A 19,435-nucleotide genomic window follows, 5' to 3' on the forward strand; every position below is an offset into this window, starting at 1 on the left:
TCTTCATCATCTACAACAGCATAACCTGTGCATAATTCTCCTGTGTCAGTTTGTCTATGACAACTCCCATTCATGTAAAACATCACATCTACATTTTCTAATGGTGTATCACGTATGCCAAGTCTTGCAGTAAAGGTCTGATTCAAATATTCCATACAATCATGTGTATCAGTAAACCTGCAAAACTCACCTTCAATCAGCGACTCACCTCTCTCCACCCTTTGTGCATCTCGAGGCACATATGGTAAGTACGTTGCTGGGTTTAACGTATTGCACCATTTAATGGTGATATTTGCAGGTACCATTAGAGCTAGTTCCCATTTCGTGAACCTAGCTGAAGAAACATTTCTGGTTTGGGCAGAATTCAGCAAAGCAGATACAGCATGTGGTGTATATACAATCATATCATGACCTAGTACTACATCCTCGCTCTTATTGACCAGAAAAGCGGTTGCTGCTACACTTCTTAAACACATTGGGAGTGATCTTGCCACAGTGTCCAATTGTGCACTGTAATATGCTACAGGTCTGCTAGCGTCACCATGTTTTTGTGTGGGGAAACCTGCTGCGCAGCCATCAGCCTCCGTACAATATCAATCAAAAGGTTTTTCATAATCTGGTATCCCCAAGGCAGGTGCTTTCATCAGACTGTCCTTAAGGTTAAGGAAAGCCTGCTCTGTTTCCTCAGTGTGTATGACACGGTTGGGTTTTGAAGATGAGACTAAGGACCTCATTCAGAGGTGGTCGTTAGATGCAAGCGGTCGCTCTGAATGAGGGCGGCTGCTTGCATCTTGTAGTGCTGCCTCTTGGTCGATCGCTAAGCTGTGGGTTACCACCCACAGCTCTAGTGACTGACCAACCAGGGTGATGGTCATGATGGTCAAGACCATCGCGACCATCGGGGCTTGCGACGAGACCCTAAGGTTGGGTCTCAGCACTCGCAAGCCCCAGGGATCGAGCAGGAAGCTCCCCACTGACATCACTGCTGATGTCAGTGGGGCCGCCCCCAAACGGCAAGCGTTCCTTTGGGACCGCCTCCGTTTGGCCGGCAACGCCCCCTGCCCGCCTCCCAAATGGGGCGAGCTATCATTCCCCATTGACAGCTCGCCCCCTTTGGTGCAAAACCCCTAGCGACGGAGCACCCATCGCTAGCCGGGTCTCACGTATGCGCACTTCGGAGCCGTCTCCGACGTGCGCATGCCCAGTGGGGGAACATCGACCCAGTTGCGAGCACTTAGCGCTTGCGACCGGGTCTGAATGACCCCCTAAGTCCTGCAACAGTAATGCCAAAATAGAAAAACCTAGGATCCACATTCTGCAGTATCCACACATGCCCAAGAAGGTACAGATTTGCTGCTGGTTTTGCAGCAGTGTCATGGTGTGTATGGCCTGTATTCTGTCAGTCGTCAAATGTCGTAGCCCCTGGGTTAGACATTGTCCCAAGTATTTAACCTTAGCCTGGCATGGCTGCAATTTGTCCTTTGTGCCCTGTTTGTGAGAGATGAAGTAACAACAGTTTAGTATCTTTTAAACATGACATAAACAAATCAGAGCACAACAACAAATCATCTACATATTGAATTAGAACAGATCCATTGGCTGCCTGAAAAGATTGCAAACAGTCGTGTAAGGCTTGAGACAATATACTGGGGCTATCTATGAAACCCTAGGGCAATCGTATCCATGTATATTGTACCCCTTTGTAGGTGAATGCAAAGAGATATTGACAGTTGGGGTGCAGAGGGACAGAGAAGGCGGCAGAACACAGATGACTTTGAAGTGGGTTGCAGATGGTGGCATCTGCATGGGGATGACAGCTGGATTGGGCACTACGGGGAATTGGCACTTAACTACTTTGTTTACACCCCTAAGGTCCTGTACTAATCTATAGCCCCTCCCCCCAGCCTTCTTCACTGGAAAAATTGGAGTATTGACTGGGCTAGCTGTACGAATTAAAATCCCCTGTTTTAACAACCTTTCAATTATTGGATAAACCCCTAACTGTACCTCTGGTTTTAATGGCTACTGAGGGATTTTTGGAGCTTGCCTACCACTTTTTAAATTCACCATTACAGGAGATACATTTGCCATCAATCCAGTGTCCTGTCCATCTTTGGTCCAAAGTGAACCCAGTATTTGAAACAACATCTCTTTTACTTGGGATGAGCTTTGTTCTAAAACGGTAGAGTGAAACATTAACCTGTGTGTAGTGTCCAATATATCCCTTACCTCATGCGCAACCTTCTCTGGGATATCTAGGAATATACCATCAGGGGTACAGTAAATGACACATCCCATTTTACAACAAATCCATTCCCAGCAGGTTAGTAGGAGCCGCTGCTGCCAGGAGAAAGGAATGCTTGGTTTACAGCAGCCCGATAGTAACCTCTGCAGATTTGGTTAGACGATAATGTTGCACTCTCCCGTTACTCCCATTGCTGGTACTGTCTTATTAGTAACCTGTAAATAAGATGGAGAATTTAACACGGATCTGGTCGCCCCTGTGTTTACAAGAAAAGTATGTTTAGTACCAGATATATCAATTGTCATTGTAGGTTCTTCTCTAGTATTCTCAGTTAACCTGGCTGGCTGACGACTACAGGTATGACCTGACCCCTAGGGCTGTCTGTCACTCTCTAGCAGAGCAGTCACTGCCACTATGTGAGCAGGTGATTGTTGGATGTTTCCTGAGTTATGCGGGTGTCCTCTCTGTGTGTAATTTGGTGTTCCTTTCCTAGGTGGCCCCCACTTCTTCATTTTACAGAACCTGCATATGTGTCCTGTTTTATCACAATTATAACACCTTCATTGTTGGTATGTGTTTTGTGGCTGTGCGGGTTGATATGTGTTGAGATCTTGTAATTATGCAGGTAAATATATGTTTTGCGGCTGTGTATATGGACCCTCTAAAGCCTGAATGCTCATAGTCATTAACCTTTCGCTTTGTGTCTCTTTTTTCCTAAGTATGTTCTTATCATTGTCTATTGCTGACTCTCAGAGCATCTACAGTAATTCCTCTTCAGATAGGCTGAAAGGTTTGCACCCTGGTTTTTAGAGTGTCTTTGAGCCCATCCAAAAGTACCGTTACCTCCCTGTGGTGTATATCATCCTTTATATTTTCTATCCCAGTGTACTGAGATATCGTCTGCAGCGCCCTGTTGAAATAGCCTGCTGCAGATTCACTATCTTTTTGTTTGATAGTGAAGATCTTGCTCCAGTTAACTATCACTGGAAAATATATGGCCAATTGTGTGACTATACGTTGAATGTTAGCCTGATTATCCTCATCAGTTAAGGGTACATCTTCATCCAATACACAAGCCGTGATTGTTACATCCCTCATGGGAACTACACCCTATCTATCCGGTTTCCCATGGGGAATAGTTATTGTACGAACCGGATGTATACCTGCCACATTACTAAGTTCAGGGTTAAGGGTTAACTACGGGCCTTATGGTCTCGGTACTTTGGAGGTTCAATCTCTTACTGCAATGCACTCCACTACCCTCGGCAATATCCTCTTCTGCTACAACTGGGGGGGTCACTTCCTTTACTTGTTTCTGTGGTGCTTCTAACAGATTAGTAACATGTGTAATGGCTGATATTACTGTGGGTTCATCATCTTCTACATACACATTTTCTTTATAATTACTTAACACAGGATACAAATTACTTGTTAAATTTTTATAATTTTTGGCATCGGCTGTACTTTCACCTTCAACCGCATAGGGTGGTGGAGTTGCACACGCGCCATCCCCTTTACTCTTGGTAGCGCTTCCATGCGGCACGTACATGATGCTGTTTTGCGTCGCATACACGCTCCCTTGCATAGCGTGCATGACGCTGTTTTGCGTCGCATGCACGCTACTCAACCATGTGTTCCCCTCATGCTGCCACAACTTTAAACAATCATTGTATTTCACTAGGGGTGAGCGGGTTCGGATTTCTGAAATCCGAACCCCCCCGAGCCCCCCCGATCCGAGTCCGATCCGAATCAGGCTCGACTTTTCCCGCCTGACTCGGATCTGAAATCGAGGCAAAAACGTCATCATCCCGCCTTCCGAGTCTCGCGGGTTTTGGATCCTATATAAGGTACCCGCGTCGGCGCCATTTTCTCACTCGGCTGTGGACAGTGAAGAGGGAGGGTGGGAGTTAGGGCTGTGTAGTGTAGTGTAGTGTAGTGCTGCTGTTGTCCACTACTTCAAAGTCCATAGGGGCTGGCTGTGTTGTGCTGTGCTGCTGTTGTTAATAGGGGCTGTGTCCACTACTTCAAAGTCCATAGGGGCTGGCTGGACTGTGTTGTGCAGTCAGTTCTCCATAGGGGCTGTGTCCACTCCAAAGTCCTGTGCAGTGTCCCAGTCCTAAAGGGGTGCTGTAGTGTTGTCCAGGGGGTGCTCTGTCCATCAGGGGTGCTCCCCCCAAGTGCTAAAAAAATAATATATTTTCTGTGTTTGTGAATTGTGTGCGCAGTAGCCGCACGTGCATCAACAAAGTAGTGCCAAGCGTGCGCCTGTGTCATAAGTAAAGGGCCGGCTGGCTTGACCGTTAAAGGGTGCTGTAACCCCCAAAGTACACTCCAGTCCAAACCAAAAAAATAATTATTTTCTGTGTTTGTGAATTGTGTGCGCAGTAGCCGCACGTGCATCAACAAAGTAGTGCCAAGCGTGCGCCTGTGTCATAAGTAAAGGGCCGGCTGGCTTGACCGTTAAGGGTGCTGTAACCCCCGAAAGTACACTCCAGTCCAAACCAAATAAAAAAATATTTTCTGTGTTTGTGAATTGTGTGCGCAGTAGCCGCACGTGCATCAACAAAGTAGTGCCAAGCGTGCGCCTGTGTCATAAGTAAAGGGCCGGCTGGCTTGACCGTTAAAGGGTGCTGTAACCCCCAAAGTACACTCCAGTCCAAACCAAAAAAAAAATTATTTTCTGTGTTTGTGAATTGTGTGCGCAGTAGCCGCACGTGCATCAACAAAGTAGTGCCAAGCGTGCGCCTGTGTCATAAGTAAAGGGCCGGCTGGCTTGACCGTTAAAGGGTGCTCTAACCCCCGAAAGTACACTCCAGTCCAAACCAAAAAAAAAATTATTTTCTGTGTTTGTGAATTGTTTGCGCAGTAGCCGCACGTGCATCAACAAAGTAGTGCCAAGCGTGCGCCTGTGTCATAAGTAAAGGGCCGGCTGGCTTGACCGTTAAAGGGTGCTGTAACCCCCAAAGTACACTCCAGTCCAAACCAAAAAAAAAATTATTTTCTGTGTTTGTGAATTGTGTGCGCAGTAGCCGCACGTGCATCAACAAAGTAGTGCCAAGCGTGCGCCTGTGTCATAAGTAAAGGGCCGGCTGGCTTGACCGTTAAAGGGTGCTGTTACCCCCAAAGTACACTCCAGTCCAAACCAAAAAAAAATTATTTTCTGTGTTTGTGAATTGTGTGCGCAGTAGCCGCACGTGCATCAACAAAGGAGCAGCGCCAAGCGTGCGCCTGTGTCCCATAAGTAAAGAGCCGGCTGGCTCATTTCTTAAAGGCTGGTGTAACCCACAAAGTGCACTACTCTCCAGCAAAAATAAAGAAATATTTTCTGTGTTTAGCCGCACGTATATAAAATCGATATAACATAAATGGAGGACCAAACTTTCTCCGATAAAAATAAAATAGAGAAAGATCAAGAACCACTTCCTCCTAGTGCTGAAGCTGCTGCCACTAGTCATGACATAGACAATAACATGCCATCAACGTCGTTTGCCAAGGCCGATGCCCAATGTCATAATAGAGGGCACATACAATCCCAAATGACAAAGTTCAGGAAAATGACCTTGAAAAAAACATTTAAATCAGCTGAAGAGAAACGTAAACTTGCCAATATGCCATTTACGACACGGAGTGGCAAGGAACGGCTAAGGTCGATCCCTAGTATGTTCATGACTAGTGGTTCAGCTTCACATGACGATGGAAGCCCTCCTCCCACTAAAAAAATCAAAAGAGTTAAGCTGGCAAAAGCACAGCGAAGAACTGTGCTTTCTAAGAAGATATCACAAATCCCCAAGTAGAGTCCAAGTGTGGTGGTGGTTGCGATGCCTGACCTTCCCTGCACTGGACGGGAAGAGGTGGCTCTTTCCACCATTTGCACGCCCCCTGCAAGTGCTGAAAGGAGCACCCACAGTCCACTTGCTGATATGCAAATTGAAGATGTCACTGTTGAAGTACAACAGGATGAGGATACTGGTGTAGCTGGCGCTGAGGAGGAAGTTGGCGAGGAGGATTCTGATGGTGATGTGGTTTGTTTAAATCAGGCTCCGGGGGAGACAGTTGTTGTCCGTGGGATGAAAAAGCCCATCACGGTCATGCCTGGGCAGAAGACCAAACATTCCACCTCTTTGGTCTGGCAATATTTCTATCCAAATCCGGACAACAACTGTCTTGCCATATGTACCTTATGTAAAGGTGGAATAAGTAGGGGTAGGGACGTTAACCACCTAGGAACATCCTCCCTTATACAGCACCTGCAGCGCGTTCATAATAAGTTACTGTCAAGTTCAGAAACTTTGGCTAAGACCGTAAGCAGTCCAGGGACACCTAAATCCCGTTGTCCTGTTGTATCCAAGCGCCTGCAAACCACACCGTCAACTCCCTCCTCGTCAATTTCCTCCTTAGTCAGGATCGGAAGTAGTCCTGCAGGCCATGTCACTGGCATGACTGACTCTCCTATCCCGGATTCCTCCGGAGGATCCTGCATTGCTACGCCTCCTGCTGCCGCTGCTGCTGTTGCTGCTGCTGCTGGGAGTCGTTCATCATCCCAGAGAGGAAGTAGGAACACCACTACTTTTACTAAACAATTGACCCTCCAACAGTCCTTAGCGAGGAGGATGAAGTACGACAGCAGTCATCCTGAAGCAAAATGTATAACTGAGGCCTTGACTGCTATGTTGGTGTTAGATGTGCGTCCGGTATCCGCCATTAGTGCAGTGGGATTTAGACAATTGATGGAGGTAGTGTGTCCCTGAATCCAAATCCCGTCTAGATTCCACTTCACTAGGCAGGCGATACCGAGACTGTACAGAAACATCAGAAAAAGTGTCCTCAGTGTCCTGAAAAATGCCGTTGTACCCAATGTCCACTTAACCACGGACATGTGGACAAGTGGAACAGGGCAGACTAAGGACTATATGACTGTGACAGCCCACTGGGTAGATGTATCACCTTACGCAGCAACAGCAGCAGCGTCACCAGTTGCAGCATCTCAGAAACGCCAGCTCGTTCCAAGGCAGGCTACGCTGTGTATCACCGGTTTCAGTAAGAGGCACACTGCCGACAACCTCTTAAAGAAACTGAGGGAAATCATCGCCCAGTGGCTTACCCCACTTAGACTCTCCTGGGGATTTGTGATATCTGACAACGCCACCAATATTGTGCGGGCATTACATCTGGGCAAATTCCAGCACGTCCCATGTTTTGCTCACACAATAAACTTGGTGGTGCAGAATTTTCTGAAAAGCGACAGGGGCGTGCAGGAGACGCTTTGGGTGGCCCGAAAAATTTCTGGCCACTTTCGCCATTCAGCGACTGCGTGCCGAAGACTGGAGCACCAGCAAACACTCTTGAACCTGCCCCGCCATCACCTGAAGCAAGAGGTTGTGACGCGGTGGAACTCAACCCTCTATATGCTTCAGAGGATGGAGGAGCAGCAAAAGGCCATTCAAGCCTATACATCCACCTATGACATAGGCAAAGGAGGGGGTATGCACCTGACTCAAGCACAGTGGAGAATGATTTCCGTGTTGTGCAAGGTTCTCCAGCCCTTCGAACTTGCCACACGTGAAGTCAGTTCAGACACTGCCAGCTTGAGTCAGGTCATTCCCCTCATCAGGCTTTTGCAGAAGCAGCTGGAGAAAGTGAAGGAGGAGCTAAGACGGAGCGATTCCGCTCGGCATGTGGGACTTGTGGATGAAGCCCTTCATTCGCTTTGCCAGGATTCCAGGGTGGTCAATCTGTTGAAATCAGACCACTACATTTTGGCCACCCTGCTCGATCCTAGGTTTAAAGCCTATGTGGTGTCTCTCTTTCCGGCCGACACAAGCCTGCAGAGGTGCAAAGACCTGCTGGTGAACACACTGTCAGCTGAAGCGGAACGTGACACGTCAACAGCTCCTTCTTCATTTTCTCCCGCAACTGGGGCTGCCAGGAAAAAACTTAGGTATCCTAAGCAACCCACTGGCGGTGATGCAGGGCAGGCAGGACCAAGTTTGGACATCTGGTCCGGACTGAAGGACCTGGCAACAATTTCTGACATGTCTACTGTCACTGCATATGATACTGTCACCATTGCCAGAATGGTGGAGGATTACATCGGTGACAGCATCCAAGTAGGCATGTCAGACAGTCCATATCTGTACTGGCAGGAAAAAGAGGCAATTTGGAGGCCCCTGTACAAACTGGCTCTATTTTACCTGAGTTGTCCCCCCTCCAGTGTGTACTCCGAAAGAGTGTTTAGTGCAGCCGGGAACCTTGTCAGCGAAAGGCGTAGGAGGTTGCTTCCACAGAATGTGGAGAAGATGATGTTCATCAAAATTAATTATCAGCTCTTCCAGGGAGACCAGCCTCCAGAACGTACAGAGGGACCTGTGTGGTGGATTCAAGTGGGGACAAGTTAATACTTTGTGAGGATGAGGATGTACACACTGAAGAGGGTGAGGAATCGGTGGATGAGGAGGATGAGGATGACATCTTGCCTCCGTAGAGCCAGTTTGTGCAGGGACACATTAATTGACAGCTTGTTTTGTGGGGGCCCAAACGAACCAATCATTTCAGCCACAGTTGTGTGGCAGACCCTGGCGCTGAAATGATTGGTTTGTTAAAGTGTGCATGTCCTGTTTATACAACATAAGGGTGGGTGAGAGGGCCCAAGGACAATTCCATCTTGCACCTCTTTTTTTTCTTTGCATTATGTACAGTTTGGGGCCTAGTTTTTCAAACTGCCATCCTGTCTGCCACTGCAGTATCACGCCTAGATGGGTCACGTGTTTGTGCCGCCCACTCGTGTCGCTTAGCATAGTCATCCAGCTACCTCGGTGCAACCTTTTGGACATAAAAACACTATTGTGAGGTGTGAGGTGTTCAGAATAGACTGGAAATGAGTGGAAATTAAGGTTATTGAGGTTAATAATAGCATAGGAGCAGAAAAACCTACAAATTCTGTGATTTTAGCTGTTTTTATGCTTTTTTTCAAAAAAATACAGATCCAAAACACAAAACCCAGAACCCAAAACACGGAAGGGTGGTTTTGGCAAAACCAATCCAGATCCAAAACACGAAGAAAGATCCAGATCCAAAACCAAAACACAAAACACGAAAGTGGCCGGTGCACACCCCTATATTTCACTTGTTTCTTCACTGATTTGACTAAACATATGCTATTTCTTACATTATTTAGTACCTCTAAATCAAAACTGCCAATTTTAGGGAAAGATTTTACAAATCCTTTGGTCATCTTGATCCATTCATCACAGTACACAGTAGCATACTTCATATACATTATGTACATAACCGACCCTGTCGGCTCTTCCATGAGCAGAACATCATCGACCATTACTAGCGTTTGCTTAGCCCCCATTCTGGAAAATGCTTAGCAACTTCTCACTAGAGGATTTCGACTGGTGTACGATTTCAAAGAGCTACGTTCACGCACTCCTTCCCGTTATGTACAGCCGGCCCACTAAGCGTTTCAGTCAGCTTACACAATGAGGAACAGAATAACGCCTATTGCAATCTACCCTGCTTGCAGCAAATTTATCCAAGCTTTGTCTGCTCGCTTCCTACTTTGAGTTACTCTCACCTGGTAGAATTTAAGTGTTCCAATAACACTTACCCTTGCCAGTGAACTCCTCCCCACAACTACCCAAGTCACAATCACAGTTTGCGCAACTATGCGGTCTGATCGCATTGCCCCAGAGAACCTAACTGATCAATGGGCTTTGCGATTACTATTGGGTGTTGGACCGAAAAAATACAGCTGATTTTTCGTACCACAATATACCTGCTTTGTATACTGGCCCAGTAGCAGTTTGCCTCATTAGACACCTACCGAGTTTCTCTTGGTTTAACAGACAGTAACCTTTTCACATCACAAACACACATTCACTTTCATATCCACCTTTCGTTTTCTGCGCAGAAAAACTTTTACCCAACTCTAGCAGTGCAATTTAGAGGTTGTACCCAGTAATCGCTATGCATATAACAAGACTGCCTATCAAAACGATTGTTTAAACATGTGGCAGCAGTACAGGAAACACGTATACGCTATTGTGCAAATCGCACTTTAGCACCAAAATGACAATAAAAGAAACAAACTTTTCTCTCGTCCCCAGGTCCCTAATCAGCGCTCCTTAAAAGTCACACAATAACGGACATCGGTGTCACAACACTGAATGGTAACAGGCTTTGAACACAGGGGGTCATTCAGACCTGCTCGCGAGCGCAGGACGCTCGCAAGCGGGTCGATGTTGCACCACTGCGCATGCGCACGACGGAGGGAGCTCCGTCGTGCGCATGCGCGAGACCCGGCTAGCGATGGGCTCTCCGTCGCTCCAGGACTCGCACCAAAGGGGGCGTGCTGTCGATGATGATTGACAGCACGCCCCCTTTGGTGGGCGTGCCGGGGGCGTGGCTGCCAGACGGAGGCGTTCCCATGGGAACGCCTACCGTCTGAAGCCGGCCCCACTGACATCACTAGTGATGTCAGTGGGAGTGATTTTAGCTCTGATAGAGCCAAAATCACTCCAGGGCTTGCGGCAGCGAGACCCTACCGCAGGGTCTCCGTCGCAAGCCGATGGTCGCGATGGTCTTGACCATCACGACCATCATCATGGACGCTCGCTATAGCTGTGGGTGGTAACCCACAGCTATGCGAGCGTCCATAAGGCCACTCCATTTTCATGTAGGAGGGCCCTGATTCAGAGCGAGCACTCTGGTCAGAGCGTTCGGCTCTGAATCAGGCCCACAGTGCGTTCTTACCTGCTTATGGCGCCTTCCACCCTTTGCTGAGGAACCCAGATCCGTGCACTATCGTGAGACTTCCTTTAACGTGATATCAACTGCGAGCACCCATCTATGGATACCCCTTAATTGCTATACCTTAATGTCGCTATTTAGCGCTTCAAGTCGCTAAATTGAAATAACTGCTTTCCAATCCAATTGTGGTTCCAAAGCACAAAAAGTTATATTTTACAAGAAAAAGTATAACGCACTGTGATCTAAGCAATTAGTGCAAAAAGCAAGTAAAATACAAGGTACAAGCCGATACATACGTGTGCGCACTGGTCCCAGTATACAGTCGTCAATCCAGAAGCCTGTGGTCATTCAAGAAGAATGGCTGTATACTAGAATCAGCATGCAGGTTATATACCTTACAGAGTTATGGTGCATACACACTGGGCGATTAAAGTGGACGACTGAACGATAATGATATCGTTATCGTTCAGTCGTCCACTTTATCGTCCATTTTTAACACAAAAACGATGAACGATAACGCGCTTTCCCGCGGGTCGTTCGTCATCATTGTTCATCGGGTTAACATGCAGGCCAACCTGACGATGTCGTCAGATTGCTGCATGTTGGGGAATGGGGGAAGAGAGCCCGGCGCTGAACGATATTGTTAATGATATTGTTCAGCGGGTGTGCTAAGTGTCATTCATGACAGTGAGCACACCCTGCCGGGGACACACTAGATGATATCGCTCAGGGAGCATATCATCTAGACTCTAATAAAGAAACTAGTTGACAGATTTCCATTGGTTCTTGCTCCTGGACATTTTGGTACGATGCAGGTCATAGGTCAGTTCATACAGTGTCACTAGGGGTATATCCCAATTCCTCAGGAGTTGCTTTTTGTGGTTTTCCCGCCGAAGAACTGGTTTAAGCTGACTATAGACACTACATACAGAGGTATACATTCTAACCACTAATTCCCTATAATTCATAACTTGCGGATGCATGATGCGATCTCCTTGCCGATAGAACCGGAGATCTGCGAATAAACAGGGATTTAGAATGGTACCAAACATGACATGTCTACTATGTTTCTGTACCTTAAATATCATATACATTACATTTCACAACATAAGCATTCGCTAATAAAACCTCTAATATTAAGCTTAATGTGAGGGAACCTTTTTATAAGTGCGTGCATGTGTGAGTATGAGAATATTGTGCACTTTCGCTAGTATGCGTTGTGCGTCTATATGTTTTCTGCTTATCTGTAGGTTTTGATGTACAGCGAAAATGTGCGTTGTGCGTCTTGTATATTTTATATGTATTATCTAATGTGCGTATAGGTTTTGATTGGACTTTCAACAATATGCAGTAGCAAAAACAGACTCACGACGCTACTAACCAAGTATAGCGTCGTACGCAATGGTATCGTGCTGACGACGCAAAATGTCATCGCCAGATATTAAAATAAAGATTTGGTCTCAGCCAATCATCCGGCTTCGACAATGTCTTCTGGTTCCGGTGGTCAGCATTCTCTCCAGTCTTAAGCCCTGTACCTCTGCCTGTTTTGGTGTCAAGTTGCACTCCAGCATCACCTGTATATGCATTTCTGTGTCCGGCCGCTTGTGTCATCTCGGCGGCACAAGTCGCACTCCAGCGTCCTTCCGTCTGTGTCATCTCGGCAGCACTAGTCGCACTCCAGCATCACCTGCATCATCCTGCTGCTTCTGTCATCTCGACAGCACAAGCCACACTCCAGCGTCACCTGCATACGCATTCCTGCATCCTGCCGCTTGTGTCATCTTGGCGGCACAAGTCACACTCCAGCGTCACCAGCATATGCATTCCTGTGTCCTGTCGCTTGTGTCATCTCAGCGGCAAAAGCCACACTCCAGCATCACCTGCATATGCATTCCTACGTCCTGCCACTTGTGCCTTCAGGGAAGCACTAGCAGCACTACCAGCCCTTAAGGCTGCTACTCGGCCCAAAGGCCGCACCTTGCCAAGCTTTATCAGCCCTCAAGACTGCTACTCGGCCCAAAGGCCACACCTTGACAAGCATTACCAGCCCTCAAGGCGGTTACTTGGCCCACAGGCCACACCCTGCCAAGCATTACCAGCCCTCAAGGCTGTTACTCAGCCCAAAGGCTGCACCTTGCCAAGCGCTACCAGCCCTCAAGGCTGTTACTCGGCCTAAGGGCTGCGTCTCGCCAAGTTTATCCAGTCCTCAAGGCTGTTGTTGGACTTAACCCTTGGTGATACCCTTCGATCATAACAATCTGAAGACGAAGTCATGGCCCTAATCTGGTCCTCCCCCTCTTCCATTCTCCCCTTGACTCCATCCCTTTCTGCCTACTCTTCTCACTCTCTCTTGTTCCCATCTTGCCCATCTCTTCAATTTCTCCCTCTCACCGGCATTACCCTCCCTGCATTCAAGCATGCCTTTTTATCCCCATTCTTAAAAATCCCACCCTTCATCCTGACACTCTATTTACCTCCCCATCTCCTCCACTTTGCCTTCAAATTCTTTGAATGGATTGTCTACAACTGCCTTTCTTTCTTCTCACTCCCTGCTGGACCCATTTCAGTCTGGCTTTTGTCCTCTGCTCCACAGAAACTTCCCTTAATAAAGTCTGCAATTACTTCTTTGCTGCCAAATCAAAGGGCCAATACTCTTCTGCTTTTGACACTGAGGACCACCCTCTCCTGCTTCAAATCCTTCACTCCCTCAAACTGCAAGATACAGCCCTCTCCTGGCTATTCTCCTACCTCCCTGACTATTTTACTCTGTCTCTTCTCATGGCTCCACTTCTCCAGCATTTCCTCGATCAGTAGGCTCCCCCCCCAGGTTTTGTTCTTTGACATCTCCTATTCTCCTTTTATTTCTTCCTCATTAGTCTCCAATATCAGGTTCATGCTGAGGACACTCAATTCTACCTCTCCTCTCTCAATCTTTCCCCCTTGCTCCTCACTCACATCTCCAGGTGTCTCTGCTGTTTCCTCCTGGATGTCCCAGTGCTTTCTTAAACTTAACATGTCTAAAACTGAACTGATAATTTTCCCACCCTCCTGAATAACTTCACCTCCCACAATTTCATTATCTATTGACAGCACCACCATCTTCTCAGGCCCTCAAGTGCGCTGTCTTGGAGTAATTCTTGACTTGTCCCTCTACTTTAAACCACACATTCAGTACCTTTCGTAGTCCTGCCATTTCCATCTCAAAAACCTCTGTCACCATAGAGGCAACTAAGACCCTCATCCACTCTCTAGTCATTTCCAGACTTTACTACAGTAACCTCCTGTCATCTGGACTCCAGTCTGTCCTCAATGCTTCTGCCCGGCTCATCTTCCATTCCATATGTACTACATCTGCCTCCCCTATCAGAAACTAATTCAAACTTCTCACACTCACTCACTCGAACCCAGCATTTTGGTGGAAAAGGGATACAAAACCCTCACCCAATCCTCTCCTATTTACATCTCTGACCTTATCTCCATTCACACTCCATCACAACCTCTTTGCTCCACAAATAAATGCTGCATCTCCTCCCAACTGATTACTTTCTCCCACTACTGCCTCAAAAATTTTAGCCAGTGCTGCAACCTAACACTGGAACTCTCTCCCTAACAGACTTTCCACAAAACTTCAATGGGCTCTCAAGACACACTTCTTTAACGAAGTCTTCCAGCTCTCATCCTAATCCCCTGCTCCATGCTCCTTTCTCATTGTCTCTTCCCCTCTGTGTGCTCCCTGTCTTTCTGCCCCTTCCAGTTAGACTATAGTGCTGGATGCACACTTGCTGATGTGTACTCAGATGATATGATGGGCCGACATATTGTACCATGGGTAAACATGTAATGAATGAGTGCAGCACGGGCAATCGGATGACATTGCATGCGTCCGCGGGAGCGCGCATATAGTCCGCACACAGTATGCGATCGTACGATCTATCATTCCAATTGCGTCAGAACGATAGATCATTCAATGGATTGCATAGTGTGTACCAAGCTTTAGTTCTCAGCAGGGCCCTCTTCCCTCATGTGCTTTTCCTTCCCTCACTTATACCACCATCTGCTCCCCATTGCCTACAACCCATGGGTTCTGCTGCCTTGCTACTTATTTGGGTATTATAACTGCTGATGCAGCAATTTTTAGAAACCTTGTCCATGTCCTGCAATGTTTCATGCTGTAAGTCACTTTTTTCTTATTTTATTCGTACAGTTTCTGTTTCGTGTAAGGTGCTGAGGACACTTTGTGGTGCCATGTAAATAAAGGATAATAATAAAATAATAATAGTAACACCACCAGCCCTTGCTTTCATCTGTACTAACTTTAATCCTAGAAACCACTGCTCAGCTTTAACATTTTATTTTTAATGTACAAGTTATTACACTCAGTATTTATTGAACGGTTTTTATGTCATTTATTGCACTTGATGCCTTTAGTGAACACTTTATAAAAAAAAGCCAATGTTTGCGTATCTGAGTCTTTTTTTAATACTGCGCATGCATATCACACTGTGTATGCGCCAAGATAGATTACTGACTGTGGTAGCAGTGGACTTGGATGCAGTGTGATTGACAGTCAGGAAGAGTTTGTTGGAGTAACAGGTGCGATGGTGACTCAAACAGATGCATGTCACAGCCGTTTTGGTAGAGTGTCTGTGCCTGCAACTGAAAATTCATACACAGTGGTTAAGGCTCCGGTGGCTTACTTTCAACAGACATTCTGCGCAACCGGGAAAGGTTCAGTATCCTGGTACTGGGGATTCTGGCGTTTCGTATACCAGTGCCGGAATCCCGACCCCTGTCAGAATTCCGGCACTGGGAAGGTAATTAGTGGGGTTGGGGGGGGATGGTTAAGCACTAGGGGGAGGGTTAGGTTTAGGCACTAGGTAGGGAGGTTAGGTTCAGGCATGGGGAGGGAGAGTTAAGGTAGGGAGAGAGGTAGGGTTAGAATACCTACCGAAAGGTGTTGGTATACTGGTATGTAGTCGGGAAGCCGGCGGACCTAATCCCAACAGCTGGCTTCCCGACTGTCATATCCCGGCAAGGGTCTAAAGACAGGCGTCAATATGCCGACACCTGTCATTAGACATACGCCAGGAGACCGACGCCTAGAATCACAATTGAAGGGACACTGGGCACGGAGCACAGATAGCCGCGGGGGGGCAGGGTTAGGTTTAGGACTCCCAGGGGGGACATAGGGTTAGGCCCCCTTGGGAGGTTAGGGTTAGGCTAGGGCTAAGGGGGGGTTAGGGTTAGGCACTACCAGGGGGAGGTTAGGGTTAGGCACCCCCCCGGGGGACAGGTTTAGGCAGCGGGAAAGGGGGGGTTAGGTTAGAGGGGGGATTAGAGTTAGGTACTGGGGGAGAGATTAGGGTTAGGTACCCCTAAGGGAGGGTTAGGGGGTAGAATTAGGTTAGCTAATACTTACCTGAGGACGATCGGGATTTCCACTGCTGCCGGGATGTGGGTGTCGGGATTCCAACCGCCGGACATAAGTCCGGAGGTACATCATACCAATTCCAGTATACTAACCCTGTCAGGATGCTGACATCTGGATTTTGCCGCCGGCATCCCGTACCTATCCCTGAGCAACCATAAGGCTGCTCAGAAGCTCAATGGTGTGATCGATGTTCGATTGATGGTGTGCCTTTGCACGCAAACAGCGGATTTGAGAAGCTGCTAGTGGTTTTCCCACATTCACTGCGTACGGTAATTTGCCTGCTCCTCTGAATCAGGCCCTTTTACTGCACCAAATGCTGTCAATGAGAACTTAGGGAGGAAAATGTTGTATATTGGCTTCAAGAAGCTAAAAGGGATGGGCCAAAGTGTCCTGTAGCTACTTTGCAGACACAGCAATCAAAGATATAGCTCTCTTATATGGGCGCTTCAAACTTTCTGCAGCCATCAATCCACAAAAGACCTGTTCTACTTGAAATAAATTAAGCAAATGTATGTGTCAGCACTGAAATATGTCCACAACTCCCCTGAAAATATCAATTAGTGTGTATCTCTGTTATGGTAGACTTACCTAGATAACTCCTTTTCTTCGAGGTCCATAGCATCCACAGGGATACCATGGGGATATTATGGTTGGAAGACCAGGCACCAAACAGTTAAAGCTTCTGCTCCCAGAATGCCCAGAGTCCTTCCCTATATATACCCTGCCCCTAGCCATAGGACTTCAGTTTAGTTAACAAGCCTCAAGGCAGGAGAAGGAAAGAGGAGAAGGAAGAACAATCGTACACCTGAAACACTCTAACTCTGTGACCGAAAGAATATAACCCAATGAAGCCAGGTGCATCAGGGTCGGTGCCCTGTGAACCCTATGGACCTCGAAGAAAAGGAGTTATCTAGGTAAGTCTACCATAACTCTAAAATGTTCTTCTTCAGGGTGCATAGGTATCCACAGGGATACCATGGGGATGTTCTAAAGCAGTTCCCCTATGGCGGGAGATGCTCCTGAGCAGAAAGGAGAACTCGTTGCCCAAAGGAAGCATCCTGAGAGGCAAAAGTATCAAAGGTATAAAACCTAAGAAAAGTGCGAACAGAAGACCACGTGACTGCATTACACAACTGTGAAGCAGAGGCACCACGACTAAATGCCCACGATGGCTAAACAGATAAAATAGAATGTGCTGTCACCGTGCTTGGGACAGGGAGATCAGCCTATGTGTACACCTGAGAGATAGTCATGCGTAGCCATCTCGCCAGAGTCTGCTTATCAGCTGGCCATCCTTGTTTGTAAAAACCATATAATACAAAAAGAGCATCTGATTTTCTAACAGAGTTTGTACGCTCCACATAGATATGGAGAGCATGAACTACATCCAGGGAGGCTTCACCTACAGAAAGCTGGAACAACAATCTTTTCATTCACATGAAAATAGGATACTACCTTAGGAAGGTAACCCTCCCTAGTACAAAGAACAGCTTTATCCTGGTGAAAAATCAAAAATGGGGAGCGACAACAAAGCTTTGCCATATCAGAGACTGCGTGCAGATAAGATAGCAAAGACACTTTTTTTTTCTTCTCGTTATCAACCATTTCAAATCTACACAGTCCAAGGGTTCAAATGGGAGGTGCTTGTAGTCCCTTAAGAACCAATGACAAATCCCATGGTGCTACAGGTGGAACAAAAGGAGGCTGAACTTGCAGAACTCCCTGAAAAAAAAATCTAATATCTGGTAATGATGCAATCTTCCTCTGGAAACAAACTGACAGTGCAGAAACCTGCACTTTCAAAGTGGCCAGGTAGACCACGGTCTAAACCTGCCTGGAGAAAAGAAAGTATCTTGGAAATCCTGAAACCTTAGGATCATACTTTCTGTTGCCACACCACTGACAAAAAGAATGCCAAACACTGTAATAGATGAGGGCAGAAGCAGGCTTTCGTGCCCTAAGCATTGTCTGAATTACAGAACTGGAAAAACCTTTTGCTCTTAAGATGGAAGATTCAAGAGCCACGCCATCAAAGCCAGACGAGGTAAGTCCAGATCCTGGCAGGGACCCTGCATTAGCATATCCTCCCATAGAGGAAGAGGATATGGAATGTCTATTGACAGATTCTGTATGTCAGTGAACCAATTATGTCTGGGCCAAGCGGGAGCTACCAGTATTACTGTTCCGCCTTCCTGTTTGAATATCCTGAGAACTCTTGGGATGGGGGAAATCGGAGGAAAGAGATATGCCAGCTTAAAGTCCCATCTTATTGCCAGTGCACATAGGCAAACACAGGGGGGTTTCCGTCTGCCTGGAAACCCCCCTCCCCAGCCCACACCATGACAACAATAGAAATAGTAATATAATATAATTTTACTAGTGCTGCATGTTCTTCTCAGTATCACATATGAAATAATTAGCACCACCTGTGGATCTTTTAACATTATCAGCCAGTAATAAATAACCTGTGCACCAACTAGAAGATCTGGAAAACATTCACTGTTAGGGATGTGTTGCTATAAAGCCCAATATGTACACATATGTCCAGGGTAGTGCTAGGTTATTCTGCTGCTCCCAGACTCCCGGACTTGCTCTAATACTCTGGAATGGTGCCCACATCTAAAATAAAAACATTCAGCTCAGGCAGGATGGCCTACTGGCGCATCTAATGGCTTACTGTGATTCCTGGTCCTCTATATGCTGGAATTATGACACACAATATACTTTGTAAGATGCATATTAAAGCTGGTTAAGTGCTAATTCTACCCTACTTATGGACTGGCCACACACACTCTAAAATCAAGCATTTGGAAACCCCCCTCTAGAAATCCTGCGTTTGCCACTGAGTGCATCCACAAAGGCTGCTGATGGGTCTCTGGACCTGGAACTGTACCTGGGGACCTTGTGGTTGTGATGTGATTCCATGAGATCTATTTCTGGCAGACCCCATTTGTTTACCAGAAGCTGAAACACTCCCGGATGGAGAGACCACTCTTCGGCGTGTATGT

Source organism: Taudactylus pleione, unplaced genomic scaffold (assembly GCF_031769625.1).
Source record: "Taudactylus pleione unplaced genomic scaffold, aTauple2 ptg000138l, whole genome shotgun sequence".
Lineage (NCBI taxonomy): Eukaryota > Metazoa > Chordata > Amphibia > Anura > Myobatrachidae > Taudactylus > Taudactylus pleione.